At 53.3% G+C, this 9666-nt stretch overlaps 1 pseudogene across 1 annotated transcript; it reads left to right on the forward strand.

Annotated features, from left to right (window-relative positions):
* The first annotated feature begins 3315 nt into the window (after positions 1–3315).
* On the forward strand, positions 3316–4790 carry LOC308622858 (actin-related protein 3-like; annotated as a pseudogene). The gene has a single exon. The product of its transcript is annotated as an actin-related protein 3-like (transcript).
* Positions 4791–9666: the final 4876 nt, after the last annotated feature.

Consider the following 9666-nt stretch of genomic DNA (forward strand, 5'->3'; position numbering starts at 1 on the left):
GAAAAATACTGCCCGAGTCACCCTTTGCTGGGTGTTACAGGACCTCCTCCTCCAGGCGCGGACCCCATGGGCCCTGATCTCTCCCCTTCGCCTCTGATTGTTCTCTGGCTTCCCCGGGAGCCCCGCTGACGAACCACTGGGGCTGGAGTGACTCACAGGAAGGCCGAGCATCAGGGTCAAAGGGGCCTCATGAGCCTCACATTCCACCGCACCCCGGATGCAGGGAGGCCCAGGGACCGGACTGGTTATTGTCCCACCGGCACGAGGGACTGAGTTTTCTGGTTGCTAGTTTAGTGCTCTTTTCATGCCAAGAGTGCTCAGATCTTGGATACAAGCTTCCAGACATAAGCCTACACACAGTCCTTTGTTCAACAAGTATCTACCAGGTGCCTCCTTCGGGGCCGGGCTGCGGTCCTTTCCGTTGTCCCGGATCCCTGTCACCTGCTGCCTCTGCCCTCTGACTCTCTGTGACCATCACGCCCTTCGTCATCCTCCCACGAACACCCTCCATCTCCTGAGTGCCTGGATGGTTCCCAGGCGCCGGGCGATCCTCCTTTTGCCTTTGAACCCTCCCTCCCCCTCCGTCCTCCAGCGTCTAAGGGCTTCTCCTGTGGCCTTGCTGGGAGGCTGCATGCTAACTGCCCGTGAATCACATACATGTTAGAATGGAAGTGACGGGAAAAGAGAACTAATGTGTGTCCCTCTCTCAGGCTGATCTTTGTAGAAATGGGGAACTTGGGAGAAATGGTGCCTCGGCCCACAATTTGCTCCATACATGTTTGTGGACAGCCAGCATTGGCCATGGTCAAAGGTGTGGGCTCTGCAACGCAGCTGTCAGCGTTCACATCCCCGAGCCCCACAAACTAGAGGGGACCTTGGTTTCCTCATCTGTAAAGTGGGGAAGTGTTAACACCTACCTTGCTGAGTTCTCTTGAGGGTTAGTGCATTAATAGTCCCATGGTTACTTAAAGTTAGGGCTTGGTAGCGGGCAGCTGGAGCACGTGTGCAGCCGGGCCCTGATGGGGATGTACCAGCATCTGGGCTCCAAGAGGACGGTCTGATGGGGCGGCCCCTTAGGTGGCAGCTCTCAGGCCACTGTGCGGGAGCTCCCCACGCGACCTGCCTATTTACCCCTCCGCCCGTCTGATTTCCAGCCTGGCTCCTGGTTCCAGCTCAGGGAGGAGACCCTCCACCCCACACACCAGCCGCCTCCTTCTTCCTTGGCGGCCTGACTGTTCCAGAGGCTTTTCTTTCCGGATGGGGAGGGAGGCACACGCTGGAGGCACACGGCTGATGGCACAGCCGGCCAGTGTCACCTCCACCCAGCACCACATGGGGAGGGCTCACCACTGCTTGGAGTCCTTCCCGGGGCTGGTGATGGGCAGTGTGCTTCTGGATGTGACAAGACGTGTGTCCTCAGAGAGCAGACGCCGCAGGGCCGGGCAGGGCGGACGCCTTCAAGGTCCTGTGTCTACTGGTCGTCACTGCAGGCAGAGGCCTCCATGCTCCGTCTCAGCTTCCAGAAGAGTGTGGGGCCTTTAGGACTTTTTTTTTTTTTTAATAAATTTAATTAATTAATTTATTTATTTATTTATTTATTTGACTGTGTTGGGTCTTCATTTCTGTGCGAGGGCTTTCTCTAGTGGCAGCGAGCAGGGGCCACTCCTCATCGCGGTGCGCAGGCCTCTCACTGTTGCGGCCTCCCCTGCTGCGGAGCACAGGCTCCAGATGCTCAGGCTCAGTAGTTGTGGCTCAAGGGCCCAGTTTCTCCACGGCATGTGGGATCTTCCCAGGCCAGGGTTCGAACCCGTGTCCCCTGAATTGGCAGGCTGACTCTCAACCACTGCGCCACCAGGGAAGCCCAGGACTTTGTTTTTTGAATCTTAAGACCGGGGAGTGCATCTGACTTTGCATCCCTAAGTGCACAGCTGCTTCTCCTTTGTTTATGATGGAAAAATGTCCACACAGAGTATTTATCACCTTCACCATTTGCAGTGCACAGCTCAGCGGCATTGAATACATCACAATATTGTGTGACCATCACCTCTGTCTGTACCAAACCTTTCATCATCAGCATCAACTCCATCCCAGCGCACGCTAGCCCCGGGCCCCTCCCCAGATGAATTCGTCAATGGTATTCCTTTTTTAAAAACATTGAAGTATAACTGACATACAGGCAGCATTACATTAATTTCAGGTGTACAGCGTAATGATTCGACATTTATATATGTTGCACAGTGATCACTGAAATAAGTCCTGTGTCTTGAAAGGACTTTTAAAAGAAGAGAAGACTTCTGATGTGACAATGCAACTAAAATAGAAAGGGCACCCTTCCCAGACAAAGAAGGTGAATTTTGCAGATACAATGGAAGTGCCGAGGTATCCCTTTCTGAGCGGAGAACAAATTCTGAATTCGGGTTTGTCATTCCTATGGCTGCCTTTATAATTTTACTATGTACACACGTATTTATAAATAATGGGTGGTAGTGTTTTGCATGTTTTTAAAAAACTTTTATGTAAGTGGTATCATGCTGTTCCTGCCCAGATCTCTTCTCCCTGCTTTCTCCCCTCAGCACTGTGGTTCTAACAGGTGCCCATTTTGGGTCAGGAAGTTCTAGTTCTTCCTCTTTTGGTTCCTGCTGGAGTAGGATCCCTGGGGCGAGGACACCAACCTTTGTGGGTCCATCCTTCTCTAAAGGCAAATGTAGATTCCCAGACAATGCTGGGAAGAACATTTTTGCCAACAACTTGTGTGCACGTTGATAATTTTTCTAGGATATCAGTTGAGGGATGGGATTGCCGGGGGGAAAGCCACGGACATTTTCTACACACGGGTCTTCCCAATTTCCACTCCAAGTCTGTGAGCTTTGCAGACTCCTCCTATACCAGCCACTCATGGGGTTTTCTTTTTCAGATAATGTATATGAAATAATATCGATGTAATTTGGGGGGCACAAAATTCGTTTTATTGATGACAAAGTACCAAAGAAATACATTCTCATAGTAAAGAACCAAGGCCCCTGCAGAAGTACGGGGGATAGCTGGCCTGGCCGGGGCGTCGCCATTGAAGGCCACCTTGGCTTCCTGGGGAAAGGCGGCGGGAGCGGAAGAAGTTGTAGGGCGGGGACAGGAGTGAGGAGGCGGGGAGAGAGGGGGGAGGAGGCCGCGGGGGGCAGCGCGGGGACTGCCCGCCAGGCTTGAGGACGTGGTAGCCGCTGACCGAGCCTGCTGCTCTCTCGCTACTGCTTTGGCTTCCCGGCTCCCCCGCGACGGAGAGGGCGGCCCGGCCGAGGCTGGTCAGGTAGCTTCTACCTCTCGCCGCCCATCCCTGGCCCCAACTGGCACGGAGCAGACGGTGGCAGCCGCAGGCGAGGAGGAAGATGGCGGGACGGCTGGCGGCCCGTGGGGTGGACCGCGGCATGGGGTAGACAAAACTAGGATATGCCGGAAATAGGGAGCAACAAGTTATCATCCCTTCCTGTATTGTTATTAAGGAGTCAGCAGAAGTGGGTGATCAAGCTCAAAGGAGGGTGATGAAAGGTGTTGATGACCTAGACTTCTTCATTGGTGATGAAGCAATAGAACAACCTACATATGCAAAAAAGCGGCCAATCCTCCATGGTATCGTTGAAGATTGGGGCTTGATGGAAAGGTTTATGGAGCAAGTGATCTTTAACTATTTAAGGGCGGAACCTGAAGGCCATTATCTTCTTTTGACTGAACCTCCACTGAGTACTCCAGAAAACAGGGAGTATACTGCTGAAATCATGTTTGGGTCCTTCAGTGTCCAGGCTAGTACATTGCTGTACAGGCTGTTCTTGTTGTAGCTGCATCCTGGACCTCCAGCCAAGCAGGAGAACGGACGTTGACCAGTACGGTAATAGACAGTGGAGACGGTGTCACTCATGTCATCCCTGTGGCTGAAGAGTATGTGATTGGCAGCTATATTAAGCACATTCCAATCGCAGGACGAGATCTAGCCTATTTTATTCAGCAATTGCTGAGACACCGAGAAGTAGGAATTCCTTCAGAGCAATCCTTGGAAACTGCTAAGGCAGTAAAGGAGCGCTATAGTTATGTCTGCCCAGATTTAGTAAAAGAATTTAAGTATGATACAGATGGATCAAAGTGGATTAAACAGTATACTGGAATCAATGCTTCCCAAAGAAAGAATTTCCCATTGATGTTGGATATGAGAGATTCTTGGGACCTGAAATTTCTTTTCATCCAGAGTTTGCTAATCCAGACTTTACTCAGCCTATCTCAGAAGCTGTAGATGAAGTAATTCAGAATTATCCTATTGATGTCAGACGTCCTCTCTACAAGGATATTGTCCTCTCTGGAGGTTAAGCCATGTTCAGGGACTTCGGACGCCGCTTGCAAAGAGATCTGAAAAGAACTGTAGATGCCAGGCTGAAATTAAGTGAGGAATTGAACGCGGTGGTAGATTGAAGCCAAAGCCTATTGACGTACAAGTCATTACACACCACATGCAGCGATATGCAGTTTGGTTTGGAGGATCCATGCTGGCTTCCACACCTGAGTTCTACCAAGTATGCCACACCAAAAAGGATTACGAAGAAATTAGACCTAGCATTTGTCATCACAATCCAGTGTTTGGAATCATGTCGTAGAATTGGCTTCATAGTTATTGGGGTTAGGGAGGTGGGGAAGAAATAATCTTTCTGATTACCTGTTTTGTCTGGATGGCTGGTTTTGAGGTTGTAAACCTAACTTGAAATAATAAGATGAAACATAATTATACAGGAATATTTTAATAAGCATATCGACATGCGAATGTAGAGGAGAGCCAAAATGATTAAGTGTTTTTCTTTAGATTGAATATTTGAATCTTATGTGTGACAAAAAGAAGTGGGTTTTAGTTCTTTCTGTGCCCTGGTATTTTGTATATTATTGAATTACCCAAGATTTGATGGGATTTATCGGTATGTCGATAGCTCTGTAATGCTTGAATTGTACACTCTGAAGTGTGCAATGCAAGAGCTTGTTTATATTTCATACTTTTTATACTATGAGGAAAAAGTCAAAGAAAAACTAGTATTTGTGGGGGAAAAGGTGACCAAGTAAAGGATAAATACAAACAGTAGCCTATGAGACTTGGCGTGCACACACACTCCTGGGACTCCAGCTATCGGAAGTGCTTGCATACCCTGGGCCCCCCAGTGGTTTTCTTTGCAAGTGCCTCTGGGACTAAGAAGCTAGTATCTTGGACTAACTGATGCCTGCTAGTGCTTTCTGATTCCTCGCATTCTGTTCCTCGCTTTAAAGTAAAAGTAAAGACAAGACTGTTTGACCAGTATTGCAGTTCTGTAGTGTCATTTCTTATTAAAAAATGAATAATTTCATTACCTAAACTGGTATATTTAAAGCCTAACACCATTCTAATAAAGGCACAAATTTCTTTTTAATACTTGTTTTCAGCTGTTTAATCTCTTTATAAGTTAACTAATAGATCTATTTTCTTCAACAACAACAAAAAAAAGTACGGGGCATAAAAGTGGAAACTTTCCCTCCCTCCACTTCCATCTCACAAAGCTAGGACCTCTCCATCCTGGAGCTTCTAGTGGATTCACAAAGACATGCACGTGCATGTACATACACATGTATGAATATGTATATATACATATATAACATTTAATTGTATATTTATATAAAAATAAAATATTATTTAGCATAAGTAAAAAAATCTACAATGTACATTGTCCTGCAATCGCCCCCTTCAGATTTCACGTAAAATGACAGGTTTTGGTTATTCCCTGGTATTATGTTACGTGGATGTACCACTATGAACAAATGTGTCTTTTAAAGACCTTTAGCTAGTTAAAATATTAAAGCACCTCTTTTAAAAAAAAAAGTAAGCGGGCTTCCCTGGTGGCGCAGTGGTTGAGAGTCCGCCTGCCAATGCAGGGGACACGGGTTCGTGCCCCGGTCCGGGAAGATCCCACATGCCGCGGAGCGGCTGGGCCCGTGAGCCATGGCCGCTGAGCCTGCGTGTCCAGAGCCTGTGCTCCGCAACGGGAGAGGCCACAGCAGTGAGAGGCCCGCATACCGCAAAAAAAAAAAAAAAAAAAAAAGTAAGCAATCAGAGATGGCTGAGCAGGGGAGGAGAGCGGCTAGCCAGAGGGCCCTCTGGGTGCCCACCGTGATGCCAGGCTGAGTCTGCCCACCTCCTCCCCGCTTCCCCCCAGGGCTGTACCCAGCTTCCCGGCTCTTTCCCCTGTATGTTCCCCTCTGACCTTCCTCAGCAGCCAGCTGTTGGTGGGAGCTGCAGGGGGTGTCAGGCCCACATGGGGGGTTCCAGCTGGGAGGCCGGGGGAGGGGCAGATGGGCTCCGCCTGCAGCCGGGGGCGGCAGGGCCTGTGTGTGGACAGGGCCCAGGGCGACAGGTGACACGTGACTGCATTTATCTGCAGCGTGTCACACTAGTCGTATCCACACTGCAGGCAAGTGGCAGGTGTTACTGGAATAAATACTTGCTTCCAGTGCGATTGTATAGCCCACAGTCCCCGGCACGCAGGTGCCACCTCCCCGTTCATGGTGCCATGTAAGGAAGACTCCACATGTGTGGTCCGAGACCTCCGCCTGGATGAGGGGCCGAGGGCTGACCCCTGTGCTCCTCTCTGGCGGAGATCACAGACCCACGCACGCCTCGGAGCCGGGATCTTTTCACCATCACTGGCCCCCCCTCGCTGCCCCGACAGGGACGGAGAGGGTCGAGGTTCAGACCTTCCCAAGGTCGCACAGGCAGCTGGCGTGAACCTGGAATAAACCGGCTGCCTTTGCTGAGCTCCTCCCCCTGTCTGCACTCAGCCTATTTTCCCGGTTATATTGCAAACTTTTAGAATTCGGTTTGCCCAAGAATCCGCTGGGGGGCTTCATAAGATGCAGATGACAGGAGTCCCACCAGGAGCTGTGGTTTCGTGGGTCTGGTGTGACTGGGGAATTGGAGTATTTTGTAAGAACCTCCAAGTGATACTGCCGCAGGGGGTCCTTGGATCCCGCTTTGGGACGTTCTCTCCTAGAAAGTAGGCGCCCACCCGTGCTCATCCCTGCAGCCCCCAAGCGGCCCTGCTGTTTAGAGAGAAGAATAATAACTATAGTCCGATCAGAAAGCTGTTCTGAGTGATCACTGCAGAGGAGCTTAATCTGGGGCCTTAATCACACGGGCGATGGAAGAGCTGAGAACTAGAAGAGAACTGGGTGGGGTGGGGTCACGCAGAAGCAGAAGCGCTGGAAGCTGGGGGGCTGGCAGCCAGATGGTCCTGTACCAGCCTCTGGCTCAGGCGCGGAGGACCTGCCGCAGGGCAGGTGTGGGCCGGGCAAGGAGAGCTCCCGGGTTCCTCGGTCCAGCCCGTCTCCACTCCCCGACAGACACTGTGGCTGCACCATCGGGGGCCTCTGCCGCGCGTCCTGCCCCGTAAGGCCCCGCAGGCGATGGCGTGGCGGAGGCAGCGGGCGCGCGGGAGCGACTCGGGCTCTTCCTCTGGACCAGACGCTCCATCATTCCGCCGCTGCTTCCTCAGCTTCCGCTGCCGCAGGGACAGTGTGACTGCGCTCCCATTGCACAGGTGAGGCGAGGCGGCAGCCAGGGGAGGCTGCACTGGGCGGGAGCTGGACGTGACCCCACGTGGAGTCACCCAAGGTCCCCCGAGTGCGGCTCGGCTTCTCAGCCCACGTTTAGCCTGGACAAGCAGCCCGCTGTGTGGCCATTAGTGGATGGGGGTGCGTGACCGTCCCCAAGCCAGGGCAGTGCTGTGTGGAGGGGCGCCTCCTGGTCTGAGCCTTGAGAGCTGCTACCTGCCCGTCGCCCACCACAAGCCCCGGAGGCAGGGAGGCCTGGGTGCGGGCTCCGCAGCCGTCACGGGCCCCGACCCAGGCTCGCCGTGGCCGCTGGCTCGGGCTGTTGGCCTGCCCCCTGGCTTTGGGGAGGCGCTAGCTACTTCTGGGAACTGACCCCAGGGGGCCCTGGCCCCCTATTTGGCCCTGGGCTGGACCTCCCACCTCTGTGTGCAGCAGCCTCCAACCTTTTTCCTCGGGTGCGCCCACATGGTGTGCCGGCCGAAGGGCCCGCATCTTGCTGACGGTTTGTTTCAAAGGCTCCAGGTGCCCCCATGGCCTTCCATCCAGCGTGTCTGACCAGCCTGATGAGGATCCTTAGTCGTGGAAGAGTTACTTTAATTTGAGAGCAGGGTCCGTCCACTTTAGGACTTGGCTGTGTAACTAGCACATTTCTAGGTGTGCACACGAAGAACCGCAGCCAGTGAAGGGGCCAGACTCTTCTCACCCGTTTCCTTTGCCTCCGTCTGCTCTGCTCGAGCCAGCGGGTGGTACTCAGGGACCCTTAATAGCCCCGGGCCCAGGCCCTGTGCCGGGAGGTGTATATCCCCCTGCAGGCCCACGTGGGCACGCCACGCTCCGTGCCCACTCGGGAACTGTCAAGCCAGGGATGTCATGACTTCCCCTGTAAGAAGTTGTACACACAAAACTCAGATTGTCAGTCAGGGTATATTTTCTTTTCAGGGAGACCAGCCTCCGGGCCGTGGAATGTGCTGGAACCCTGTCCGAGAAGTGTTGGACCTTTGGGTGAGGAGCCCTGGGCGGGGGGGTCAGTGGGACATGGCCTCTCCCACTCTCCTCCCCATGTCTACATCTGGTCACAGCTGCAAGGACACCTGCCGGGTCCCTCCGACCAGCCCCTCACAAGTTAACTGACCTGGAGTTTTGTGCTTCCTTTTCCAGAATTATTTCGTTTGCTTCTCATCACCCCTCTGTCGTTTACAGGGGAAAACACATGGGGGACAAATGAGGAAACCGAGCCCCTGGACGAGCCGCTGTCACCGCTGCTTCCTCCTGCTTGGAGCGAAGCAAGGGGACCACTTGTCCCTCCCCCAGAGCTGCCGTTTCCCGTGATGGGGCTGCAGGGTGGGAGCCCAGGTGCCCCCAGAGTCATTCCTCGGTGTAGTGGGTTGAGCCGTGTCCCCCCAAAGCTGTGCTGACGTCCTAACCCCCGGTTCCCTTGAATGTGACCTTGTTTGGAAATCGGGTGTTTGCAGATGTCATCAGGGGTTTAGGATGAGGCTCCGTAGGGAGAGGAGAAGCCGTGTGACACCAGGGCGGAGACCGGGAAAGGCACGGGCCGGCGGCACCCCAGGAGCTGGAAGAGGTGAGGAAACTCTGCCCAGAGTCTTGCGGGGAGCTCGGCCCTGCATCTCTGTGGCTCAGGCCCCAGGTGTGGTGCCCACCGCCCTCGGCGACCATGGGGACGGGAACCTGCCGTGGGGATGTAGCTGCGTGGAGTGTTTACAGATGGGATTCAAACCTTTCCAGATGTGGTCAAACATGTCCCAGGAGGGAGAGGAAGAGAGAGAGGAGGTCAGGTGCGTAGTCATCCCGCAGCTGATGGCACCTAGGGCCGCCATGGACCAGCCCACACCTAGCCTGGCTGGCGGCCCTCACGCATCTGCGTACAGCTGGCCTCCTCTGGGCATCCTGGGGACTCTGCACAGACGCGGGGACAGCCTGGTCACGCAGGGTAAGGACCCAGACTCCAGGCCCAGTTCTTCTCCTTTCATTGCAGACGGTCTCTTGAGAGAAGAGGGACACAGTGTGGTCAGTGTGACACGAGTGGTCAGAATTGCACAGCGC

This window comes from Mesoplodon bidens, assembly GCF_964165515.1.
Source record: "Mesoplodon bidens genome assembly, chromosome: 9".
In the NCBI taxonomy this organism is placed as follows: domain Eukaryota; kingdom Metazoa; phylum Chordata; class Mammalia; order Artiodactyla; family Ziphiidae; genus Mesoplodon; species Mesoplodon bidens.